Source organism: Mustela putorius, unplaced genomic scaffold, assembly GCF_011764305.1.
Source record: "Mustela putorius furo isolate JIRA1106 unplaced genomic scaffold, ASM1176430v1.1 tig00003854_pilon_pilon_pilon, whole genome shotgun sequence".
Taxonomy (NCBI): Eukaryota; Metazoa; Chordata; class Mammalia; order Carnivora; family Mustelidae; genus Mustela; species Mustela putorius.
Window position 1 is genome coordinate 9,711,891 of NW_025422006.1, and position 26,218 is coordinate 9,738,108.

A 26,218-nucleotide genomic window follows, 5' to 3' on the forward strand; every position below is an offset into this window, starting at 1 on the left:
GGAATTACTGATTCATATGGTAATTCTATTTTTATTTGTGGGGGGAGGAATGCATTTTCTTTCTTTTTTTTTTTTTTAAGTTTATTTATTTTTTGTAAGCTCTATGCTCAGTGTGGGACTCAAACCCACCTCCCTGAGATCAAGAGTCTAACATTCTTCTGAGTTAGCCAGGCACCACTGGGAATGCCTGCCTTCCTTCCTTCCTTCCTCTTTCTTTTTTTTATTTCTTTCTCTCTCTCTCTCTCATATTATTTATTTATTGAGGGGAGGAGGGGCAGAGGGAGAGGGAGAAAGATTCTTAAGCAGACTCCTCCCTAGGCGAGGAGCCTGACTCAGGGCTCTAATTCATGACCCTGAGATCATGACCTGAGCCCAAACCAAGTGTCACACCCTTAACCAACTATGCCTCTCAGGTGCCTTGGGGAATGTGTTTCTTCCTGGACCAGTATATGCAGCAGAAGTTCAGCTAGCCTTGGAAGAGGTTAAAGATTTCTGGAAGATGGAGGAACTAGCTCCCAAATCCTCAGGATTTTCAGAGTTCTGTAGGATTAAAGAATAATAGTGACACTGCAGTAGCTCAGTTTTGCGGAATACTTCCTATGTGCCAGGCACTGGTGTAAATGCTTACACACACACACACACACACACACACACACACATACCAGTTACAGGTAGGGGAGAAGACAGGGACAAAGATCCTGAGATACTAATAAGCCTGGCAGTTTGAGGAATTGAAAGAGGTCAGTGTACTAAGAGCAGTCATGCTTTTTCTCTTCACAGCCAGCCAGTGAGGAAGGTATTGTCATTATCCCCATGTCGCAGATAAGGAACTGAGGCCTACAGAGGGTAATAATTGGCCCAAGATCACACCGCGGTAAGTGGCAAGCACTCCCGAGCCTGTACTTCCCAGCCATCGCATGCTGGTATTTATCAAGTGGACAATACGGAGAGCTCAGCCCTGGAAGGTGGCCGTTCTCAGCTTCCTTCTTTGATAGTTAATGAAGTTCAGAGACCATCTGTAAATCTCCCAGTGTGGTTCAGTGAGCTGGGACTCACATCCAGATGTGCCTGATGCTAAAATCCATGCTCTTTGCTTTACATTCTGCTGCCTCTTTGGCTCTCCAAGGAGGACCCGTCTCTTAAACTGACCATATTGTGGGCCTTTCCCAATTTGAAGTGCAGGGCTCAAAACTGAGGTCAACCGCATTTCAGGTGTTCTTGTTACTAATCCATTGCATTATTAAAGATTTGTTTATTTATTTGTCAGAGAGAGAGATAAAGCACAAGCAGGGGGAACAGCAGGCAGAGGGAGAAGTAGGCTCCCTCCTGAGCAAGGAGCCCGATATGGACTCGATCCCAGGACCCTGGGGTCACGGCCTGAGCTGAAGGCAGACACCGGACTGAGCCACCCAGGCATCCAAATCCCTTGAATTATTAATCATATTGAAAAAAGGTAGCTCTTGAGTCCTGCTGAGAGAAGGGTTGTAGGACTCATGGTGCAAGACCCTCTCAGAGGTGATAACCAAGAATGTGACTTTAAAGGCTAAAGCCACAGCTTCCTCCACGAGCAAGAGTCAGACAGTGACGACCAGCAGGGAACAAGGCAGGTGCATCAAGTGACTTTCGGGGGAACCTCATTCCGTACTCAGAGCAACAGACCTCCTAGTCGGTCTTATTCTTTTTCATGTTTCCTCCATGCTCTGACTCGTTCAATACTCTCTTACCTTTCATATCTCCCAAGAGACAGGCATATGGTGACTTCAGTTTTTGGCTGAGAGGATTCCCTGGTCATTCATGTACTCAGATTCTTCTGCTCTTATTGTTGTGAATACTTTTTTTTTTTTTTTAAGATTTTATTTATTTAACAGAGAGAGATCACAAGTAGGCAGAGAGACAGGCAGAGAGAGAGGAGGAAGCAGGTTCCCTGCTGAGCAAAGAGCCCCATGCGGGGCTCGATCCCAGGACCCTGGCTGGGATCACGACCTGAGCCAAAGGCAGAAGCTTTAACCCACTGAGCCACCCAGGTGCCCCTGTGAATACTTTTTCATATTCCTCGTTAGTCTTAAGTATTTCCTGTGATTATTTCCTGACAGCTTCTTCCAAATATATTACAAAGTATAATTATGCATGTGTATGTGTTTTGATGTGTTTGAGGGTCAAGGGACCATTTATAATGACTATTCTGTGTTCATGTTGAAGTTCTACTATAGCCTTTAATAACCATGAAATTTGTACAGGAACAACCTTTTGAAATCTCATGTTCAATGCCAAGATAATTAACATTTTAGACAATAAGTTTCAGGAATAACAGACCTACTGAAATGTTAGTTAAATTGGCATCTATATTTAATCTTGTTAAAAATTCTTTAAAGGTTTTTACTGCTTATTTTTCTAGAGCTTTCCAATCTTATGAAAAGAAGTGAAACAGAGCTTTTAAAACGGTGTATTACACTGAATCTATGTAGTAGACTGGTAGTGTGGCCACAAGTCAATTATAACAAAACCCCAAAACTGTATGAACATTGTCCGTCAACCTATGATTATGAAGGTCTTACGGGCCAAAGAAAAGATTTGTGTCCACAGGGCTCAGAATTCATGAGGTTATATTATTGCTATAGATTATTACTTTGATTGATATTCAAGGGTAACCCTGCCAACTGTAGCCTGGCAGTGAGGGGAGTTAATGGCTTCAGAAGCAGTCCTCAGCCAATACGGGAAGGGAGCCAGGGAATAAATGTTCCAGCCTTCCATCCTTCGAGTAGACAGTTCTACTTTTTGGGAGGTACCAGGAGTCAAGGTAGGAGTGACCTTGACAATGCACACTTAACATTGGCTTTTCTTCTGTCCCTGAATCACTTTCCCTCACCCCTGTTTCCCAGAATCACCTCACAGATAACCTGCACTCAAGTTGAAGTCCTAGTCTCTGGTTCAGCCTTAGGGAAAATCTAAACTAGGACATTTGGTACCAGAACTAGCCCAAGGATACAGACGCATCACAGTGGGCTTACCGACACATCTTACCTATACAGATAACATGGCTAGTGGTGAGTGGCGTGGCCTTAATCCATTGCACGTGATAGCATCCCAGTCACAAAGGCTCTCGGTGGATGGCTTGGGATGAGGTATAAGTGAAAGGAGAAGTACCGAGTTGGTCAGAGGCCTGGCACTTGAGTGGTGGGGGGCAAGGTTAATTCTAAAGATGATGGAGTTGGCTGGATGTCTGCCTTGGAATCTTTGAAGAAAAGAAGAAGACATGCAGGTCAGCCAACTGTTACCTCAAGGGAAGCTGTAAAAGCCAGAAGGCTTGTTTGGCAGCATATGAAGAGTTTTGTCTCTCTGTAGGGCAGCCTTGCTAACAATCAGGCCTTCAATTTAATAATAAGGTGGCAGGCCTGCCAGGAACCCCAGAATGTGCAGCTTCCACCAGTCTCCTATGCTAAAGTCAGGGCTCCAGGATAAAGCCAGTTGTGAGGATGTGTCTGAGAACCTTAGTCCCCTCCCTATATTCTTCTGAACCCACCCGGCTGGCAGGAGTGACCATCCTTGCTTGGGGAGAGAGAGCAGCCTCCCTTGCAAGAAGGTCTTGCAGAGCCCTTACCTAAGGTAGGCTGTGTTGCAAGATGATGTTTGTCCTCAAGATTCGACACTCTCTTCCCCACCCTCCAGCTCACGGCCTCCAGACCAATAACTGCGGTCAAGTCTCAGCATATGCCAAGAGGGGAGGTTTAACACCTGCTAGGGAAGAAATAGATATTCACCAATAATTGCAGGGCATGGCTAGTATGTACTTTGTAGAACCAAGGGAGCATGTTTAGGAATGGATTTTGAGAGTATTGAGTTGGGTGAGGAGGTGAAGGAACAATATAAAACTGGTTAGCAACAGTGAAATGATTCTGGAACACTCTCCCATGATTCCGGATTAAATGTCCTGGTAAACAAACATGCAGCTGATTCCCATATGCTGTTGGGTGGCTCCTTGAAGCTTAGTCATGATATGGAAGCGTATGGAGGAAGGGGTCATTACGCTCAGAGAGTGGGGATGCTAGAATAGATTTATTACATGAGCTCAGAGAAGCTCCCTGCTGACTAGATTCTCAAAGAGGGCTCAGAAGGTACTCCTTTTGTTAAAGTGATGAGGAATGTACTAGGGAAGGGCACCAGAATCATTGAAACATCAGTGGTGGTTGCCTTTATAGGTTGGGGCTGACAATAGTAGGAGCCATTGCAAAATTAATCTTCCTAGCATCAGTGAGAGCAAAAGATTTCTGAATAACAGATGCCAGTGGCAGCTTCGAAGCATCGGAATCAAGGGAGACCGAACTGTTACAGTGAACAGAAATATGAGTGTCAGGCCAAGCATCTTGATTGGCAGAGATCTGCAGTGATGATTAAGACTGTGATGTTTGGGGTGCCTGGGTGGCTCAGTGGGTTAAGCTTCTGCCTTCGGCTCAGGTCATGGTCTCAGGGTCCTGGGATCGAGCCCCGCATCGGGCTCTCTGCTCAGCGGGGAGCCTGCTTCCCCCTCCCTCTCTGCCTGCTGCTCTGTCTGCTTGTGTTCTCTCTCTCTCTCTGTGTCAAATAAATAAATAAAAAATCTTTAAAAAAAAAAAAAAAAAGACTGTGATGTTCTCAGCGGTGAGACTAATGGGTCACCAACTGGGGAATGCTTGATTTGTATAACCAGAAAGAAAGTAAGTCTTGATGAGCAAAAGACACGTTAGTTTCCACTATCAATGGTTTCTGTTCCAGTTTTCGCATTTCAGTAGCTCTCACACCCAAAGCCCATCATTTGAAAGGAAAGGTGGGTGTCTGAAGGTAGGTTCCTGCGACCCTCCAGCAAGTATGTACAGGACACATTCCTTCAGTTCTTTCCCAAAGAGAAGGACACACTGGGGAGGTTTCTGTATGAGTCCTGTTCATATAGTACAGAGTCTAAGCTCAAAATGTTAAGGGCTCCCCATTATATTCCTATTCAGTTCAGTTGCATAACCCTTGTAAAAACCAGATGGATTGTTGCTATAAAGTGGGCTACATAAACAAACCAAGGTATCCCCGATTATAGCTGCTCTGATATGTGTGGCATCTTTTTTTGGTTACAGATCTGCCACTTTGTGTGTGGCTATTGGTGTTGGGAAATGCATTTTTTCTTTCCCCAGTTCTGTCAATAAAGGTTATCCAAGGTGTTCACAACGTGGAACCAGCAGTGATACACATTTACGGACTTGGACTCAAGTTATATTAACCCTCCTGATTGCTGACATGAAATAATCTCCGTGGACCTTGACCATCTTGATATTTTATAGCATAACATAACACATTGGTCCATTGTATCACTGATACAATGTTAATTTGACCCAGTGAACAGCAAGTAGCAAACACTGTGGATGCTTTAGTCAGAGTTTTTTGCTCTAAAGGATGAAAGAGAAAATGAAAAAGGGGCTGCCATATTGGGAAAGTTATTAGAGGTCCAATTGCTGGGGTATGCTGGGACATCTTCTTTACGTAGAAAGCCAAATCGAAGCACCTTGTACCTTTAACCATTAAGAAGGAGGCTCAGTGCCTTTTGGCCACTTGGATTTTGGACACAGCCAGTTCTGGGTAAGGACCGGAGCAAGAAAGAACTTTACTACAGATTTGGGTTATACCACAATCTGACCTAAAGCTTGTGCTAAATGGTCCAGCAGACCCAGTAGTGCTGGAACTGTCTATGTGAAAGGGGTACTGTTTAGTCTCTGACAAGCTCCAGTAGGAGAATCACAGCACAGACTGATAGGGTTCTAGACGCACTCACGCCTCCTGTAGCGGACATCCACTGCCCATAGCGAAGAGGTTCCATGATGGCTACCATGACACTGTAGAGACCGAGCACCTGACCCTGTGATACCAAGGGATGATGACAGTCAGGTTGCTCACCCTGGGCTGGATATTGTCACGACCACTGAGTCATAAGGGACTGCCACAATCCATTGTGTGAAGGGAAAATGGTTCATAAAGATCAGGCCCAAGCAGGTCTAGAGGGTGTCACTTTTGTGGCACTGGTGCCTTTCCCTCGGTTCATGGGGATGTTCTCATGGCAGCGTCCAGATGATCCAGTGGTAGAAGAGGAAAACTCTTGTGTCTGGTTCATGGACGGGTTGGATCAGTACATTGAGGGAAGAAGAAATAGGACAGCTGCCACATGACAGTCATTCAGTATTGACCTTCAAGGACAGAGTGAGTACACTTGGTTCACTTGGTTCTTTGCTTTGTGTGGGAGAAGCATCCAGAGATAAGGATACATACAGGTTTCTGGGCGGGGCAGATAGCTTGATTAGTTAGTCAAGGACATGAAACTAGCAGTAATGGAAGATTGAAAACATGAAGGTGGACCTATAGGATTGAACACAAGGGCATCTGCTCCAGGGAGATGCTCAATAACCAGACGGGCAGGGGATATCAGCCAGTGTCTCTCCCTGGCCACCGACTGCCTGAACATGGAGTAGCTATACTGGTAGGAAGGGAGGCTCTGCATTTTCCCAAAGAATGAGCTGCTCTCACCAAGGCGGACCTACTGGCTGCCAGCTACCGCCAGTGCTGAATTTCCAGCATGTCAGCTTCCGGGAATGACCCTGCGCCCTCAGTGAGCCGTGACACCTTGGCCAGCTGCTTGGTGGCAGGTTGGGCACATGAGGCCTCTTCCACCTTGTAGGTGACATTTCAGACCATATCATGCCCGTCTATATCTGGGCATGCTTAAGGTGAAATATAATTTCTTTTGAGAGTAGAAACATGAAAAGGATCTATAATATTCTTTGAAGTATTTCTGGTTTAAGCATAATTACTAACAATTTAGCCTCATTCCCTCTGGTTCTTCCTTTTAGTGGGCATGAGGCAGGACAGTGACCCATTAGCATTTCTCATAGGAGAGGCTTTATTAAAAAAAGATGGTAAATGGCTTCTCCATAAATAAAAAGTCCCAGTCCCAACTTCTCCCTCAGGTTTTCCTGCATATATAACCCCCTCTAAATTTATTTTTTATTTTTTATTTTTATATTTTTGAAGATTTATTTATTTACTTTTATTGTACAAAGAGAGACACACAGAGAGAGGGAACACAAAGTAGGGGGAGTGGGAGTGGGAGAAACAGGCTTCCATTGAGCAGGGAGCCCGATGTGGGACTTGATCCCACATGACCTGGGATCATGACTTGAGCCAAAGGCAGATGCCCAGTGACTGAGCCACTCAGGTGTCCCCCCCCCCCCAATTTCTAGCATCACTTTCTTATCATAAGCACATGGGTGCGCTAGGAGTTTGCCTCCTCTTAACAGAAGAGATTCTGACATTTTGAACCATCTCTATAGTAACAGTAATTAAAGCAGTGACTGGTCACTTCCTGCCTGCTAGTCACTAAGCTAGGCATTTTATTTACTTTCCAGAAAAACTGTGCAGGGTAAATGTTACGATCACCACATTGTTGATGTGGACACCAAGGATCGGAGAAGTAACTTGCCCACAGCCGGTCAGTTGCGCAGCCGGGATAGGGTCCACCTGTGGTGCTCAGCAGTGCATACAGGACCCTCACTTGTCTTTTGAACTTCAGAGCTACATAATCCTCTGGACCAATTCAATTCATTATACCCCAAGAATTACCTTTCCTCCCTTCTTTTTCATCATAAATTTTTAACACGAGGCCCCCTCTGTTGGAGTTTGTATAACTCCTACCGGCATTGTTGTAGGATTTGGCTCATTTACTGGCAACAAAGATCACATGTTTTGATAACTCAAGGCTGTTGTCTCTGCATAACTTGGTGCAGAACATTGGGAAATAAAGAGAGAACGTGTAGGGCATCCAGGATTGCTGGATCTGGGAAAGAGCATTCGCAGGAAGACTTTAGGAGAGACCACAAGATGCAGTTATACCACCGTTGGCCACCAGATGGCAGAGGCGCTCAGGGCAGCACAGCAAGGACGCTAACGGTGCTGGGAGCTGGGCTACAGGTGAGGCTCTCCCCAGGTTTGAGAGCCAAAGGCTGAGGGGATCCTTAACAGCATTCTCATCAGCGAGGTGCATTTGTTTCCACACACGTAATTCAGAAATGTAGAGAAAAGGATTCCTTGGTGACTTTCAAACAGGCTCATTTTGGTTCTGATAAAGGATTTATGCCAGAAAAATGGAATCTAAGAGTGTGTGCTTGTGTTGTACTTGGGAGGTGGGGTTCACTGGAGGGGATAGTTTCAAAGAAACAAGATCAACATGGAAAAGGAAGAAATGGGCCAGAGAATCACTAGATGTGATCAGCAGAAAAGATCCAGAAGAAGCAATTAGTGTCTTCAGGGGAGTTACGTAATGTGAGTGAACTTCGGTTGTGATGAGGTTTTAGAAGGGGCTTCTTTTTAAAAATTTATATATTTATTTCTATGTAAGTAGGCTCCATGTCTGGTGTGGAGCCCAGTGTAGGGTTGAACTTGTGACCTGAGCCGAGATCAAGAGTCGTTTGCTTAACTGAGTGAGCCACCCAGGTGCCCCTGGAAGGATTCTTAACCTTTTTTTTTTTTTTTTTTTTAAATTTGAGAGACACAGAGAGAGAGAGAGAGAGAGAGAGAGAGCGAGCTTGGGAAGGCGGGGATGGCACAGAGTGGGAGGGAGAAGAAGGGGAAAGAATCTCAAGCAGACTCTGCACTGAGCACAGAGCATGCCCGGGGGCTCGATCTCACAACCCTGAGATCATGACCTGAGCAGAAACCAAGTCTGATGCTCCATCGACTAAGCCACCCTGGCGCCCCAACATTTTTTTTTTTTTAAATGCCGCAGACCCATTTGACAGGCTGGTGAAATTTGTGTATCTTGTGGTAGACTGTTTTACGAAAGTGGTCTTAACTGTATCTCGGGTCTTAGTTTTTTCCAGAAGTTTAGTTCTTTTCCATCAAATGATGGAGTCTATGTACTTTCCCCAAGAACCTGTGTAGGTCTCCGTGACTACCTCAGTTAACGGAGTAAGGTGAAGTGCCACGTGACCTTGAACGTAAGTAGTAACAAGCGGTACAGCTTCTGGCTAGCTTTCTGTCTTGGGACTCTGAGCTGCTCCTAGAAAGTCAGGCTACCCTGAAGCTGCCATTTAGACCACGTGGAAATATCACTTAAAGATGGAGATTCTGGAGGGATTAAAGGATACACTTATCATTATGAAAATAAAATAAAATTTAAAGAAGTAAATAAAAATAAAAAAGATAGAGATTCTGAATGAACCCCACCCACCTCTCCTACCCCCAGCTGTTCAGGTCCTCCCAGCCTAGGTGCTAAACCTATAAATGCATTGTACCAGGCCCAGCCACTGTCTGTTTCCTTGAGAAACCCCAAGCAAGAATTGCTTAGTGGAGCTATCAGCCACAGAACCATGAGAGTAACAGTAAAATGACCATTGTTTTTTTTTTTAAATAATACTTATTATTTATTTGAGAGAGAGAGAAAAAGAGAGGGAGAGAGAGCAAGGGCATGCAAGTGGAAGAGGAGCAGAGGGAGAGAGAGAAGCTCCAAGCAGTCTGTGCACTGAGCACAGAGCCTGACAGGGGGCTTGATCTCAGGACCCCGAGATCACGACCTGAGCCAAACCAGAAGCTGGACACTTAACTGACTGTGCCACCCAAGTGCCCCCAAATGACCACTGTTTTAAGCTATGAAGTTTTCCAGTGATTTGTTACATAGGAACAGGTAATGCAAATAGACCCTTTTCCAGAATACTCTTTCCAAATGCTTAAAATAGAATATATAGGATTACAAAGGAATATTAAAAACCCAAATGATAATACATGTGCTTCTTTATCAGTGTATTAGATAAGCTCTAGTGCTGGATATAATGACTACTGTAATTTTATTTATTTATTTATTTATTTTTTTGATTTTATTTATTTATTTGACAGAGAGAAATCACAAGTACACTGAGAGGCAGGCAGAGAGAAAGAGAGAGAAGGAAGCAGGCTCCCTGCTGAGCAGAGAGCCCGATGCGGGACTCGATCCCGGGACCCTGAGATCATGACCTGAGCCGAAGGCAGCGGCTTAACCCACTGAGCCACCCAGGCGCCCCATGACTACTGTAATTTTAAAGTGTTGATGAGCATCAATGATATCTGGAGATAATCTGCACAACAAAACTTTTTGTCTGTATAATGAAAATATGATATAACAATATTTGTTATTTTTTAAAATAACAAAGTCACAGGTATTTCTATTACTATCCTGGACATGCTGGTTTTATTAATTATAGAAGGAGATACTAAATTTTAGTTACAGATGAGTGAAAATAGAAGAATAAAGGTCCAGTTTTTTTTTCCCATCCAAGTTCATGGATTGCTTTCCTCCACCCCACACCCAACTGGGAACCATTGGAAGTGGGTGCTTGTAAGAAACTCAGAGATTATAAACAGTCCTGTCTTTTCTGGATGGTGGAAGGGAGGGGAGGTGACATTCAGTCTTCGCCCAAGATCATGTATGTGCCTCTTTGGTAGCCTTTCTCTGTAATTGTCTTGCATTCTGCCTTTCATGGATCTGTCTGCTTCTCTCTTTTTCCCATTGCCTTTTTTTTACCCCCTGTGATCCTTCCTAGTCATGGAATTAAATGGAGATCTTTAAAAACCAAAACTGTGGGGCGCCTGGGTGGCTCAGTGGGTTAAGCCGCTGCCTTCGGCTCAGGACATGATCTCAGGGTCCTGGGATCGAGCCCCGCATCGGGCTCTCCGCTCAGCGGGAAGCCTGCTTCCTCCCTCTCTCTCTCTGCCTGCTTCTCCGTCTACTTGTGATTTCTCTCTGTCAAATAAATAAAATCTTTAAAAAAAAATAAATAAAAACCAAAACTGTATGAACTCACTTCTTTCTCATTCTTGCCCATAATCCAAAGTCTACTTATTGGGCACTCAGTGTTCTCCTCTACACCCTGTGATTTTCCACATGAGCTTTCTACTTATATTTAACAGATCACGAATCCACGTATATCCCCGTGCCCCAGTCTGGAGGCCTCGACACCCTCTTCCATTTATCTAAGGTAGTTTCACCTGAGAGCATCTAACGGAAAAAACACAGTCTATCCAACAAACGGTGTTGGAAAAACTGGACAGCAACATGCAGAAGAATGAAACTGGACCACTTTCTTATACCATACACAAAAATAATTTCAACACGGATGAAAGACCTAAGGCAGGAATCCATTGAAATACTGGAGGAGGACACGGGCAGCGACCTCTGCGACCTCGGCTGCAGCAGCTTCTTGCTAGACATGTTGTCGGAGGCAAGGGACACAAAAGCAGAAATGAACTGTTGGGTCTTCCGTCAAGATAAAATGCTTCTGCACAGCCAAAGAACCAGTGGACAAACTAAAAGACAACCTCCAGAACGGGAGGAGATATTTGCAAACCATGTCTGATAAAGGGTCAGTATCCAAAAATCTGTAAAGAACTTATCAAACTCAACACCCTTCCACACGTAATCCAGTTAAGAAAGGGGCAGAAGACATGACTAGACACTTTTCCGAAGAAGACATTCAGGTGGCTAACAGACACATGAAAAGTTGCTCAACATCACTCATCACAAGGGAAATACAAATGGAAACCACAGTGAGATGCCACCTCACACCTGTCAGAATGGCTAAAATTAACAAGTCAGGAAACAACAGGTGTTGGCGAGGATGCAGAGAAAAGGGAACCCTCTTGCACCATTAGTGGGGGTGCAAACTGGTGCAGGTACCCTGGAAAACAGTAGAACTAACCTGTGATCGAACTACTACGCATTTACCCAGAGGATACAAAAATGCAGATTTGAAGGGGTACATGTACCCTGATGTTTATAGCAGCATTATCAACAGCAGGCAAACTATAGAGAGAGGCAATACCCATCTACTGATGAATGGTTATATATATCCATTTTATATATTATATATAAATATTTGTATTATTTGTATATTACTTATATAAAATGGAATATTACTCAGCCATCAAAAGGATGAAATCCTGCCATATGCAACAATTAGATGGAGCTAGAGTATATTATGCTAAGTAAAATAAGTCAATCAGAGAAAGACAAATATCATCTGATCTCACTTATATGTGGAGTTAAAGGAAAGAGATGAACATATGGGAAGGGGAAAAAAAGGAAGAGAAGGAAACAAACCATAAGAGACCTTTAAAAAAGATACATATTTATTTAAAGATTTTATTTATTTATTTATTTTAGAGAAGCAAGGAGGGGCAGAGGGTGAGGGAGAGTCTTAAACACTTCTGTGCTGAGGTGGAGCCTGATGTGGGGCTCGGTCTTACGACCCTGAGACCCAGACCGGAGCTGAAACCCGGAGTCAGACGTTTAACCAACTGAGCCACCCAAGTGCCCCATCATAAGAGGCTCTTAACAATAGAGAACAAACTGAGGGTTGATGGAGGGAGGTGGACGGGGATGGGCTAGACGGGCGGTGGGCACTAAAGAGGCCACTTGTTGCGATGAGCCCTGGGTGTTGTTTATAAGTGATGAATCACTGAACTCTACTCCTGAAAACCAATATTTCACTGTATGTTAACTACCTAGAATTTAAATTAAAAAAAAGAAGAAAAAGGAGGGGAAAGAAGGTAGTATCATCTGGCCCCATGCCTAACCTCGTCTAACTGGGGGCAGGTCTTGAGAACTTGCCTTGTAACAAGGTGTCCTGGGTGATCCCACGGCTCTGAAAGTTTGAGGATTCTGGGTCTGAGCCTCACCCTCACCGAAGTCCACACAAGGTCACCTTCTGGGTGTGGCCTCTTCTGACCACCACAGCTGCACCCCGCTCCAGACATTCCCGTTCTTAGTATTTCTCCTTAGCCTGCTCTGCTTTCTTGATGCAAACTTTCCGGGCAGAGAGAGAAAAAAGAGGAGAAAGTAGCGAGCATCTGTTAGATACCAGACTCTGCAAGATCCAGTGAAGCAGATGCGGTTGACCTTGTTTTATAAATAAGGAAGTTGAAACTCCAAAAGTTGGGTAACAGAGAGTTATGCGGCTAGTAAATAGTCCGACTCAGCTTACAGCCTTGGTGTGTTTTGTTTTAGCTTCAGAGCCTCTGTTCTTCTTAGAACATAGACCTTATTCAACTTAGCCTCAGGGTTGAAGCTTAGCCACGTTCATTTGCTAAGTCCTAATGCATGTTCCTTTTCTGTAATAACCCGAACTTCCCCTTGAGCCTTTCAGATCTCTTTCTCATTTCCTGCTGAACCACATTCGATGAATGTCTTTCTGAAAGTTCTGCCCTGATCTCTTCTCTTTTTTCAGGCTCACACTGACCTTATTTTTTGACCGAGATGCCGGATGCACAAATCTGTCTCCAGCCCATATTTCCCTTTTGAGCTTCAAACCCATATGCTCCAATGCCTAGTACCATTTTCATCGATAAATTCAACTAAAATTCAACAAGCTGGACTCTTTTTTGGCATTATTTCTCACTGTCTTTTTCTACAAACGACCTCAGTCACTGTGCCAGATTCCGTGGAAGAGCTCTTTGATGATCTCTTCCAGCCTCTATTAAGTGGTCTTCTCCAATGCGGAAACTAGAACATTCTTTCTCTTTTCTTCTACATCTAAATTTTGCAGGGCCCCAGGGCACAGTTCTATACTCATCCTTAGGTGGTCTCATTCAGGTCAAAGATACTTAATAACATATTTTTTTTTGCTGATGGATCCCAAATTCCTCTCTCTCTCTCAGCCAGACCTCTCCCTTGAGCTTCAGACTTGCATTTTGACCACACATTAGCAGTCTCCATCACGGTGTCTAATCAGTGTCTCAAGCTTTATCTATCCAGAGGAGAGCTTTGAGGTCCCGGCTGCCTAAATGCTTACCTTCCATGTTGTAGATGACTTACCCTCTATCCCATTCAGATCTCTGCTTGGAGATGCCTTGCTCTGCTCATCGTTTCTAAAATAGAGCACACACCCATCGCCTTAATCCATCTAACTTTATTCCCATGGTGTTTGCTTGACATTAGATTATTAGATACTGAGTTAGTTATTGCCTGTTCCACTATAGTGTAAGATCCATTATAAGGTAAGATCTCCAAGAGCAGGAACTTGTTCACTGTTGTATACCTGGAACCTGGCAGCGTTCCTGCACTTAGTAAGTGCAAGAAATATTTCTTACTCTTATACCCACCGCCACTTTCTTATTACAGATTCCCCCACCATTTCTCACCCGGCTTGCCGTGAAAGCCTAAATGCTCGTCTAGCCTTGAGTTCCGGTTATTTTCTAAACTGAAGTCACTGTCACTTTTCTAAAATGAAAAGCTCTTTGTCCACTGCCCTTAGGCTTTTCAGGGGACGTTCTGTGTTAGTCTGGGCTCTGGATCTCAAGCCACAGAAACCTCCAACCTCCCAGCTTTTCTGGTTGATTCCCCTCTTTCAGATTTTGGCTTAGTCATACTTCCCTTGAGAGTCTTTAGTGACCATCATTGGGGTAGGTACCTCCTGCAGTTATTAACATTCCAGACCTACTGTATTATATTACAAATGCCGGTTTTGTGATAGCTTCCCTCCTATTGGAAGTAACTGCATGAACATCTAAATTATTCACTATTGTAGCTTCATCTCCTCCATTGTACCTGTCATGTAAGAATCGCTCAGTAGATATGTATAAGTTAATGAGTCCTCTCTGCTTCACATTTCTGCCGTCATTGACTGCTCCTTCTTCCTCTCTCTTCCTGCTCCATAATCAGAGCTGTAACTCCGCCTGGCCGCTCTGCCCCAGGGCTCTGAAATTTTACCTTGTGCCACGTTTTAAAATGATTGTGCAACTGATTCAACAGCATGTGCATGCGCTATCACTACACTTAACACCTAGTTAGCAAGAGTAATAGTTAAAATGGAAGCTACCAGATGGTAGGTATTATCAATAACACTGACACGTGAGCCAAGACATGAATCAGAAAGTTAATCTGAGGGCATATTTTGTGCCTCCCCTGGCACTAAGATTGCTAGTTACAGCTCCGCCTGCAAGTACCATTCTACACAATAATTTCTGGGGGCAGGATCTATGAACTTTATTCACTGTATGTGGGCACAAGAAGGTAGAAAATATATGCACACTGCAAAGTTGTGGGAAGGATTGATCATGGACCTACCTTTCTGTATCTGTCTTGTTAATGGGAAGTGTCAGGATTTTTGGTTCAGCCAAAAGACGTTATGGCATTACTTCCTAGTGGTGATCTGCAAAGATTCATGAGATGCACAAGACGGGAGAAACGAGTTCGCCAGCAGATCCAGCCGCCTCTAGTACCCTCACCTATAAGGCTTGCAGAGACTTGGGTCAGTGCCAGGAGAGAGAACATGTACTCTTCTGGACAATCAGTCAGAGCTGCATTAGCCCTCAATCTCCCCAAGGATTTGGGTGTCTCCCAGGTCTCCAGTGGTGCACATCGGCCTGCTGTTTTAGCCAGAAAAGCATTAGCATGCAGAGTCCTTCCTGCAGAAAATTAAAACAGGAAAACACTTTCTACTTGTTTATATAGCTTGCAACATTCAGGACTCCAGACTTCTCCATCATTTTCTAAATTTTTCTTGCTGGCCGAAGTCTTTAGTCAGACTCCGAGTCACTTCTGAAACTCAGAGGTCAGTCACCCACCTTCCCGTTCCTCCTGTCTCTTTGCTCTTGTGCTTCTTTCGTAGACCCCAAGTCTCCTGTCTTAGAGACGTGTAGTTGTCCCAAGGAGTTGGTCACACCATCATGCCGACCCGGCTTCTTGCCTACCCCTGTGGTTCTCCCAGAAACGGGCCTTGTGATGAAGCAAAGGTCTATGGTACGTCACACCGTAAGTTCCCCCTGTGCCCCTGTAAGCTACGGAGGCTCAGACTTCTCATCGGTACACTGGAGAGATAGCAATGGCCATCTCACTTACAAAATGTTCCCTCTGGAGCTTCCAGAAACCTTGTAACTGTGTATCGGCACGAAAATTGTCCTACCCCTCCTTGGCTAATGGAGTCATTTGTCTCTTCCCTGACGTGTTGTCCATATGGCCCCAGTTTATTGACTACAGAGACGTTTCTTTTAAATGAATGAAGGGGCACTAGCCACTGAAGCTTCTGTTTCAGTTGTAGAAGAAAAAACGTTATTAACAAGGAAACAAACCTGGTAATTTGAGGATCAGGGGAAGACCTCAGATCCACTGGCCCTTCGGTGTGATGTCTGATAAACTGATCAGAGGAGTAGGCAAAGAATAAACTTGTTAGCTGAAGAAATCTTGAATGGATAGGCGCTTGAGTGGGAGGTGCAGACTGAAAAGATGTGATTGCATGTCTATAGGCCATCTGTGTGTTTTAAGAGAAATCATGACTGAGAAACTGTTCGAATGAAAGGAAGATAATAGGACCCTGAAATGTCTCTCTTGAAATCGGAGTCACGTAAACCAAGTGTTGGGTGTGCTGACCTTGAAGGGAGGAACCTTGCACGATCAAGTGTATTTGTTTCCCATGACTGCTATGACAGATTATGTTAAAAGAGAGCAAATGTGGGGCTCCTAGTGGCTCAATCAGTTAAGCATCTGCCTTCAGCTCAGGTCGTAACCCTGAGATCCTGGGATCGAGCCCCGCGTGGAGCACGCCCCCTGCCCCCAGTCCAGCTCCCTGCTCCCTCTCCCTCTACCTGTCCTCCCCTGCTAGTGCTTACTCTCTGTCTCTCTCAAATAAATCAATGAAATCTTAAGAAAAAAAAAGAAAGCAAATTTTTTGTAACTGTGTAGTGATGGATGTTAACTAAACTTATGGGGGTGACCATTTTATAATGCATACAAATATCAAATAATTATGTTCAACATCTGAAACTAGTATGTTATAGGTCGGTTGCATCTGATTTTTCTTAAAGCCAAGTTATCTTAAAATTATGGGTGTTAGAGGTCTAAAATGTGTCTGCAGGCCTTTGTTCCTTCTTGAAACTCTAGGGAAGAATCCATTTTCTTGCCTTTTTTTCAGTTTCTAGAGGTTGTCCACTTTCCTTGGCTTGTGACCCCTTTTTTCTGTCTTCAAAGCCAGCATGTATCATCTTCAAATTCCCCTTTGACCTTCCTGCTTCCCTCTCTTACAAAGACACTTGTGATTACACTGGGCCTACCTAGCCAAATCCAGGAAAATTTCCTAACTTCGAAATCTTTAGGCACATCTACAAAATCCCTTTTGCCATGTTAAGTAACATATTCACAGCTTCCAGGGATTAGAATGTGGACATCTTCACGGGGAGGCATTGTTCAGCAAACCACATCAGGGATGTGAAAATTGTTTTTATTCTGTGACTTTTAGGTCAAGTTGTCATGCAGGTAGTAAACTGCTTCAGTGGTGGTCACTGTTTGTCACGACTTGGATTTCTCCTCTAATTTTCCTGGATTACACAGAGCGCGGAGAGCATTGATCATATAACCAGGGTCTATCTTCTAGATATTCAGCATTAATTCTTATTTTTAACCTAACAACACCAAAGAGCGATCAATGTCAAGCCATAAAATACTAGGACCTAAAGAGATCTGAGAGATTATGTGATCGATCTTCTTCATTTTATATAGGAGGAGAATGAGGTGCAGACACACCAAGGTGTCTTGCAAAGGTCAGCAGGAGTCCAGGCTCCTTGTTCTCTTCAAATTAAGTTAGAGAAGCCTATGGAATTAGTCACTGTCCGATCTTGTCATATTTCCCTGTGATATTGGTAAATAATGTATGTTTAAAAAAACAATAGAGGGCACCTGGGTGGCTCAGCTGGTCAGGCAACTGCCTTCGGCTCAGGTCATGATCCTGGAGTCCCAGGATCGAATCCCACATCAGGTTCGCAGCTCCATGGCGAGTCTGCTTCTCGCTCTGACCTTCTCCCCTCTCAAGCGCACTCTCTCTCTCTCACAAATAAATAAATAAAATCTTTTAAAAAACCACAACAGAATTAGAAGTATCTTCACGAAGTTCATTGATTGTTTAACGACGGGGCTAATGCATAAAGTGACAGTGAATAATGACAAGTGGATTTAAATCTTAGGATGAAGAAACTTTCTCCTTAGTAAGTTCATAAATATGGTCTAAGAAATATAGCTGAAATGAGTGTGGAGGGAAATGTTTTGTTTCCTTGGACTTTTTTTTTTTTTTTAAAGAACTCTAGTTTTTCTTCAAACTTTATAGAAAAACAATTATTGAGGGCCCATGTATGTGAGATGTTCTTTTAGGTTCTGAGAAGAAGACAAAAAAAGAAGATTTTGTTGAGATTTTTTTATTTACCATATGGATTTCTCAAACTCCTGACAACACAGAGAAAAACAACTTAAAAATTTGAAACACAGTAATCTGGCTGTTGCATAAGTGGGGACCTGAATGAGAATAATTGAGCATCAGTCCAAGTGTACTTGGAACCCCCTAAAATTCCTTGTGGAGGCGAATTTGTTCCCCTGCTTAAAGTGAATTGCTTCAACTCCGAGTTAGATGAGCCAAAGCACTTATGTGTGGTTAAGGTATGGAAATCCAGAATTTGGACAAATCCTAATGCAGATGGGAGATAGAAATGCCACCACTTGCCCTGGCCTGAGCTCTTTGCCATTTGGATTCATAGTTCTCAGAGGCCTGGTTTGCTTAGTTGTGGCTTATTTTCATTATGGTAAAAGCACTTTGTCCTGTGCCCTAAGTTACCCCCCCAAAGAGCCAGGCAGTTTGCTTTGGAAACCAAATGAACACTTTCAGGTCTCCTGGCGTCTTGGGGTACAATTCATTCATAACCGTATTTTGGAATGTGGAAATCTTTAAGAAAACTAGTTAACTAGAGACAGTGTGCATAATTTGACTCAAGGAATTACACTTTTCCTTCTTGGTAGCTTTGAAATCACCGGAAGGGGAATTAAGCAGAAAGAGGAGAGACATGGTGTTGGAAAGGATGTTTCTGGAAGGAGTTTGGAGTGGGGGAGAAGGAGTGAGGCACCTTGAAAATCATCAGAGTTTTTTTCACACCACAACTTGCATGACCCGCAAAGGTCTGAGGTGTTGCAGATGGTAGCTTGTTGTCTTGTGGTCAGCAGGTGAGATGTGGGGGGATGGGCTGATCCATCGGGCAACTTGGAAATGCGCCACTGGCTCAGAAATTGCACAGGGGACGCTGGCAACAGTAGGTAGCTCTCATTCCAGAAGACATTTTGCTCTTCTTGAAGCAGTCATCTTGGGTGTCTGTGCAGCCCGAAATGGAATACCACTGAATTCCTCCTAAAGGAAACACAAGAAGGAGGAGTTGGCTCAGTCAGTAGAGCATGTGACTCTCTCTCGGGGCCATGAGTTCAAGCCCCACGATGGCTGTAGAGCTTAGTGGGGAAAAAAAAAAAGAAAAAAAGAGGTGGGGTGTGAGGTCCAGTCTGCCTGGCTTTAAGTAACTAACAGGTTAAAAAAAAAAAATAGGCAAAGAAAAAATTCTAGGTTTATGGGGGTGCCTGGGTGGCTCAGTGGGTTGAAATCTCTGCCTTCAGCTCAGGTCATGATCGTCCTGGGATCAAGCCCCGCATCGGGCTCTCGCTCAGCAGGGAGTCTGCTTTCCTTCCTCTCTCTCTGCCTGCCTCTCTGCCTGCTTGTGATGTCTGTCTGTCAAAAAAAAAATAAAATAAAATAAAATTAAAAAAAAGATTAAAAAAAAATTCTAGGTTTATCAAGACACATTTTGCCTTTAAGAACTCCCACCTAAGTGTGTTCTGGATGGGTACACTGCAATACAAAAGCTTTGAAATTTCAAAACAAAACAGCTTTCAAACTCAGATGGTAAAAGCCATGCAGCTGCCACTGACTGTGTGGGACTTTCTGAAGCATTAGCTGCTGGGAAGGTCCCGTCCTCATTCTCCAGCTTAACCCAGGTCATGAGTTACTCAAAGGGCTGAATCCGCAGAAGGGGTTGTTTAGATGTTTAAGTGCTTCTCAGAAATGGACGCGTGTCCTTGACCTCACTTAGTTTTCTCCTGATTACAGAAGGAATGCGTGCTGCTGCAGACAAGGTGAAAAATACACACAAGTGTAAAGTAAGGGACAGTACTGTCCTGTAATCCTCACACCCCCAGCTTCGCCGGCCTGGAGGGAGAACACGGAGGGGCAGTTCCCCAGAGGCAGCCAAACACAAGATGGTCGGAAACTTGGGAGAGCAGCAGTCCCCCAGCTGGAGCGAAACCCGCAGCTTTGCCTCCCACCCCAGGACATTAGATAAAGCCCAGAAACATTTCTGTTGTTCCAACTTGGAAGATATTACTGGCGGGTGGTGGGTAGAGGCCAGAGATGTGCTAAACACCCTCCTGTACGTAACAAAGAATTATCCTGCCAAAGGGTCAGTAGTGTCCAAGTTGAGCAACCCTATGCAGAAAGCCATCAAAAGTGTTAAGTTCCATTTCTGTTTGTTTCACAATAAAATTTCCAAGTTAGGAAACGGCTCCGCCCACACCACTAGTCAAACCAGGTCCTTGATGCACCGAGAACTATGGTCACTAATTGGCCAGGTCAGCTCCCAGACTCTTTTTTCTGTGCAGACTAGACTGCCTTCAGTACTTGTCTTGAAGTTACACTGCCTCGGTAACAGTCTGTCCTTATTTAGGGAGAGAAGAGCAGTCACGTGAGCATCTCAGGGCTCCAGGGGGCCTTGGCCCCTTTCCCATTCCACAAGGAAGAGGCTCTGACTGGCAGAGGTGGGAGCCTGAGGGAAAGTTGGGGGGGTGGCGGGCTTAGAAAGAGGCCACAGGCTAGACAAGCTGAATAAACTCAAATAACCTTTTTTTTTTTTTAAAGATTTTATTTATTTGTTAGAGAGAGAGAGAGAGAGACAGAGCGCAAGCACAGGCAGACAGAGTGGCAGGCTAGAGGCAGAGGGAGAAGCAGGCTCCCTGCCGAGCAAGGAGCCTGATGTGGGACTTGATCCCAGGACGCTGGGATCATGACCTGAGTCGAAGGCAGCCGCTCAACCAACTGAGCCACCCAGGTGCCCCTCAAATAACCTTCTTAATAACAAAACCCATCCCACGGGATCCCCAAGTTCCTGTCTCTCCTTACTAACTTTGATCTCCTCTAACTTTTGTTCTCTCCTTCCAATTCCATTCAGGAATTTAGAATTTTGCCTCATGGAGGTTTTTATTCATAACTGGGATGCCATACCTACTGTTTAGCAACTGACTTTTCTTCTGCTCAGCAATGTTTTTGAGATTTTTCCCATGTTCACGAAGGGATCTAGTTCATTCTAAACGTTGCATAGCATTCCATGGCCTGAATACACATCATAGTTTAAATTAACACTCTTCTATAGACAATCACTTAGGTCATTTCCGTTACTTTATTATTAAGTATAATACTCCAGGGATAACCCTGAGAACATGGCTTTTTGTGTCATGTGTGAAATATTTCTGTGCAATAGATAATGAGAAATAGAATTACTTTGTAGAAGGCTGCATTCATTTAAAAGTTCAGTGGAAATTCCCAAATTGTCTAAAAAAAAAAAGCTGTACTAGGGGCATCAGGGTGGCTCAGGGGGTTGAGCGTCTGACTCTTGGCTTTAACTCAGATCTTGATCTCAAGGGTCCTAAGATGGAGCCCCGCGTCAGACTATGCTCAGCAGAGAGTCTGCTGGAGGACTCTCTCTCTCCTTCTCCTTCTGTCCCTTTCCTTGCTGGTGTGTCCACGCTCTTTCTCAAATAAGTAAATAAATAAATCTTTAAAAGAAATACTGAACTAATCTAAATTTTCACCGGAAATGTACGAGAGTTCTCATGTCTCCATATTGTCACTAACCCATGATATTACAAAGCTTTTCTAATTTTTATCATCTGATGGGTCAAAAAATATGTATTTCTGTAATTTTGTATTTCTTTGATATTTACTGATGGATTGAGCAGCTTTTTGTCTTTCAAATTTTGGGGTTGTCATTCATTTAATAAATTTTATAAGATATCGAAGTCTTCAAATTTGTTGGTCATTTCCTTTACAATCTGTCTTTTGGATTTTCAAGAGGCCTCTTCTCTTTCGAACTTCAGATACTTTCTTCAGGATTTTCTCCTAACATTTTCATCCTTCTGATCTTTGCATTTACTCTTTAACCCGTGCAGACGAGACTGGCTTCTAGGCGTGGTATCCATGGAGCAATTCGTACATTCTCTAGGAGCCCTGGCTCTGGAATCGGAGTATGTGCATTTGCATCCTGGCTTCAATGCTTACCGCCTGCGAAACATCATGCACATTTCTGAATCTTCCTAAGCCTCAGGTTTCTCATCTTTAAAATGAAAATAGTGACAAGATCCTTGGGGCGCCTGGGTGGCTGGGTCAGTCAGTTGAGCATCTGACTGTGGCTTTGGCTCAGGTCGTGATCGCACTGTCCTGAGATGGAGCCCCATGGTGGGTTCTGTGCTCAGTAGGGAGGAGTCTGCTTGTCCCTCTCCTCCTGCTCCTCCCCAATCCTGCTTTCTCTCTTACTTTCTCTCTCTCTTGCAAATAAGTAAATAAAATCTTAAAAAAATAAATAAAATAAAATGGGGATAGTGACAAGATCCAGCTCACGTCATTGTTTTGTTTGTATAATGTAACCCAGTAAAGCCCTTAGTACAGCAGTTGGCATGCAGTAAATGTTCGGTGAATGTTTGCTTTTATAAAAGGATTTTTCCTATACTCGTTTCCAATAACTTTTTTTGTAAGTGTCGAGACTTACCTCTTATGTGAGTCTGTTTAATACAATACTGACCAGGTTTTGTTTTGCAGGTTCCAAAATCCAAAAGACATCCATGGAAGGGCATTGAAAGGTTGCATAACCTACAAAGTATACCCCCAACATCTCCAAAGATGGAAGGGAAAATAGAAGTGAGACCAGCAAGAGAGAGAGAGAGAGAGAAAGTGATAATGGTGATTTTCAACTTAAAAAGGTAAGCAATATTTTAAAATTCTAAAAACTCATATAAATTATAATTATTTTTATTTTGAAAATGGGGGATATGTCAAAGCATATGCTACATTCATGAATTAGAAACCCCCAGAACAGATACTAATTAGGTATGAATTCAGGTGGTCTAAACAATTTAGTTGGTAAAAATTCACTGAGTTTGGGGCGCCTGGGTGGCTCAGTGGGTTAAAGCCTCTGCCTTTGGCTCAGATCATGATCCCAGGGTCTTGAGATTGAGCCCCACATCGGGCTGTCTGCCTAGCAGGGAGCCTGCTTCCCTTCCTCTCTCTCTGCCTGCCTCTCTGCCTACTTGTGATCTATCAAATAAATACATAAAATCTTAAAAAAAATTTCACTGAGTTCTTCAGTGCCTAATTAAATCAAACCAGTTATTGAGGAAGAAAATTGAATTTCAGCCATGTACTACTAGGCCTTTACTTCAATGTCTAAGGCAGTACATTATATGTGGTTGATTGTGAATATTTATTGCCTGATTAATGTTTACATATTGATTATCTTCAACACTCAAATGTTAGTCATTTTCGTTACATGGAAATAGCAGAGATTCTTGAACTTAGTCAACACAGGTAAGATTGGAAGCTGTTATCTAGAAGATTGGTTTCCAAATTTGACTGTGCATCCCATTTATACAAACAGTTAAAATAAACACAGATTCCCAGAGCCCCTATAACCTGAGTTAGAATCTGCAGGAGATGGGCCTCTGAAATGTGTCTTTTAGATACGAAGAAACAGCTGAGGGCATGTGATCAGTGTTTGAGAACCACTAGTTCCACTGAATTCAGAAATCTCCTTTGTACTGACTTCTGCAGGGAACTGTGGCTAGTGACTCATTCCCTTTAAAAACACCTCATATTGTTCAATGATTCTTCTAAAACTGAGACCAAATCTGTCTCATTGTTCATCCTTCCCACCTTTCAACATAGGAAGATCATTGCTGTGTCATTCCTGTTCATCGATAACCCAAAAGAAGAGTTTAGACATTTTGTACATTGTATTTTCCATCTCCCTCTGCCTTACTCAGGGTTAGAAAATATCACTTTTAAGAGAAAACAATCTGGCTGATGAGGCTAATTAACCTCTGTTGACTATTTACAAGTTCAGCCTCCTCTCAAGACACTGTGGAGATTTCATGTTGCTTCTCTCTCTGAGCGTGACAGACTTTCAATCCATAATCAACAGTCCATCAACAAGTACTTGTTTTTAAGAACTAAGCATATGCCAAAAAAACACAAAAAAACAAAAACAACATACCAACCAAAACCCAAAAAACATAACAAGAAACCCCCCACAAAAATACCTAAGCGCATGCCAGGGGCTCTGCTCAGCAATTTACATGCATTAGCTCAATCATTTCTCACAAGAGACTTTCCAGGCAGGTTTTAAAGCTGCTTACATTTCACAGAAAAGAAAACAAAGCCTCAAGATTTTAAGTAGTTTAAGCAAGTAACAGAGACAGGAGTTTGAAAAGGTCTGTTGCAATCTAAAGCCCTTGTTTTAAGCAAGCACACTGTGTCCCTAGGGCTGCCTGACTTCTTCGGATCCCTGATCTTGCCCTCTTCTTTCTGGATTTTTCGATTCTTACTAGCTTCTGGGTCCGTTGCCTGTCCAGAATACTGGGGCTGCTTAGTTCTTGAAGACGTGCCTGAGAGAGTTTTCCTCCCGTACTTAGGACATCTTAATCTCACCCCTTGCCCTCAGAGATCCACTGTGAGGCTCAGACCTTCGGTGCCAGTGGCCCCTCCGAGGTGGAGATCTCATAGGATTCTATCTCTTTCTCTGCCTTGCCTGAGGCCCATGGACTGTTTTCCTAGGGGAGATCTGCTCTAGCTTCTTTCCCTCCCTCTTAGATGGTCCTTGTCCTCCTGATCCTACACCCAGTATCCAGAACCTTCTTCCTAAAACCGTGGCTGTGACATAATTTATGGCTGAATATGATACCTTAATTTTCTTTTTTAAAGATTTCATTTATTTATTTAACAGAGATCACAAGTAGGCAGAGAGGCAGGCAGAGAGAGTGGAGGAAGCAGGCTCCCTGCTGAGCAGAGAGCCTGATGATGCGGGGCTCAATCCCAGGACCCTGAGATCATGACCTGAGTTGAAGGCAGAGGCTTTAAACCCACTGAGCCACCCAGGCACTCCCAATACCTTAATTTTTATGCTTTTTTGTTGACTGTATCTGTCCATTTGCCTGAGTATTTATAAATATGTTCTCAGATCTGATTTCCTTTCTTTCAGTGTCTTTTAAGTGAAAATTTATTCATGGTTTTATTAACATCAATATAGCATGATATGTTCTAATCTGACAACTGAATTTAAAGCTTCAGGCTATCTGTAAAATGTATTTCCTTGCATGATTAATTCTGAACTATACTATTCTATAACTTTGTTTATTAACAGGGAACATCCAATAAATTTTTTACATATAATTATTTAAAAGTATATTCTAAATCCTATCTAGTTATTTGAATATATATTATAAAATCATGATGATGGTGATCTTTTTATTTTTGTTTTATTTTATTATTATTTTTAAAAAAGATTTTATTTTTATTTATTTGACAGAGATCACAAGTAGGCAGAGAGGCAGGTAGAGAGAGAGGAGGAAGCAGGCCCCCTGCTGAGCAGAGAGCCCAATGTGGGGCTCAATCCCAGGACCCTGGGATCATGACCTGAGCTGAAGGCAGAGGCTTTAACCCACTGAGCCACCCAGACACCCCATATTTTTATTTTATTTTTTAAAACATTTTATTTATTTGTTTTAGGGAGAGAGCGAAAGAGAGCACAGATGTGAGGGGCAGAAGGAGATGGACAGAGAATATCAAACAGACTCCGTGCTGGTAGTGGAGCATGACGCAGGGCTCCATCCCAGGACCCTGGGATCACGACCCGAGCTGAAACTAAGAGTCAGACACTTAACCCACCGAGCCATCCAGGCGCCTCAGATGGTGAGCTTTTTCAGTAACCACTCCTTACTTCATGGGCAGTCCTTGCTTCAAGGTTTCTCTTTATGCTGACTTTTCTTCTTTATTTTTATTTTTTTTTAATTTTTTTTAAGATTTTATTTATTTATTCGACAGAGAGAGATTACAAGTAGGCAGAGAGGCAGGCAGAGAGAGAGGAGGAAGCAGGCTCCCTGCTGAGCAGAGAGCCCGATGCGGGACTCGATCCCAGGACCCTGGGATCATGACCTGAGCCGAAGGCAGCGGCTTAACCCACTGAGCCACCCAGGCGCCCCTGACTTTTCTTCTTTAACCCTCACATCCTCCCTGTGTATCCAGCCAAATTAATGCAGTCCCCTCCCTGAATCATTTTTTCATGATAT

General features: G+C 43.5%; 1 long non-coding RNA gene across 1 annotated transcript in view; it reads left to right on the forward strand.

Moving 5' to 3' along the window:
* Nucleotides 1–25,911, forward strand: part of LOC106003477 — a 36,465-nt gene extending 10,554 nt beyond the window's left edge. Inside the window, exons 2-4 of the long non-coding RNA XR_006601977.1 lie at nucleotides 781–874; nucleotides 22,698–22,858; nucleotides 25,659–25,911. This is a non-coding gene — a long non-coding RNA (uncharacterized LOC106003477). The remainder of the gene's footprint in view (nucleotides 1–780; nucleotides 875–22,697; nucleotides 22,859–25,658) is intronic.
* The last annotated feature ends 307 nt before the right edge of the window (nucleotides 25,912–26,218 follow it).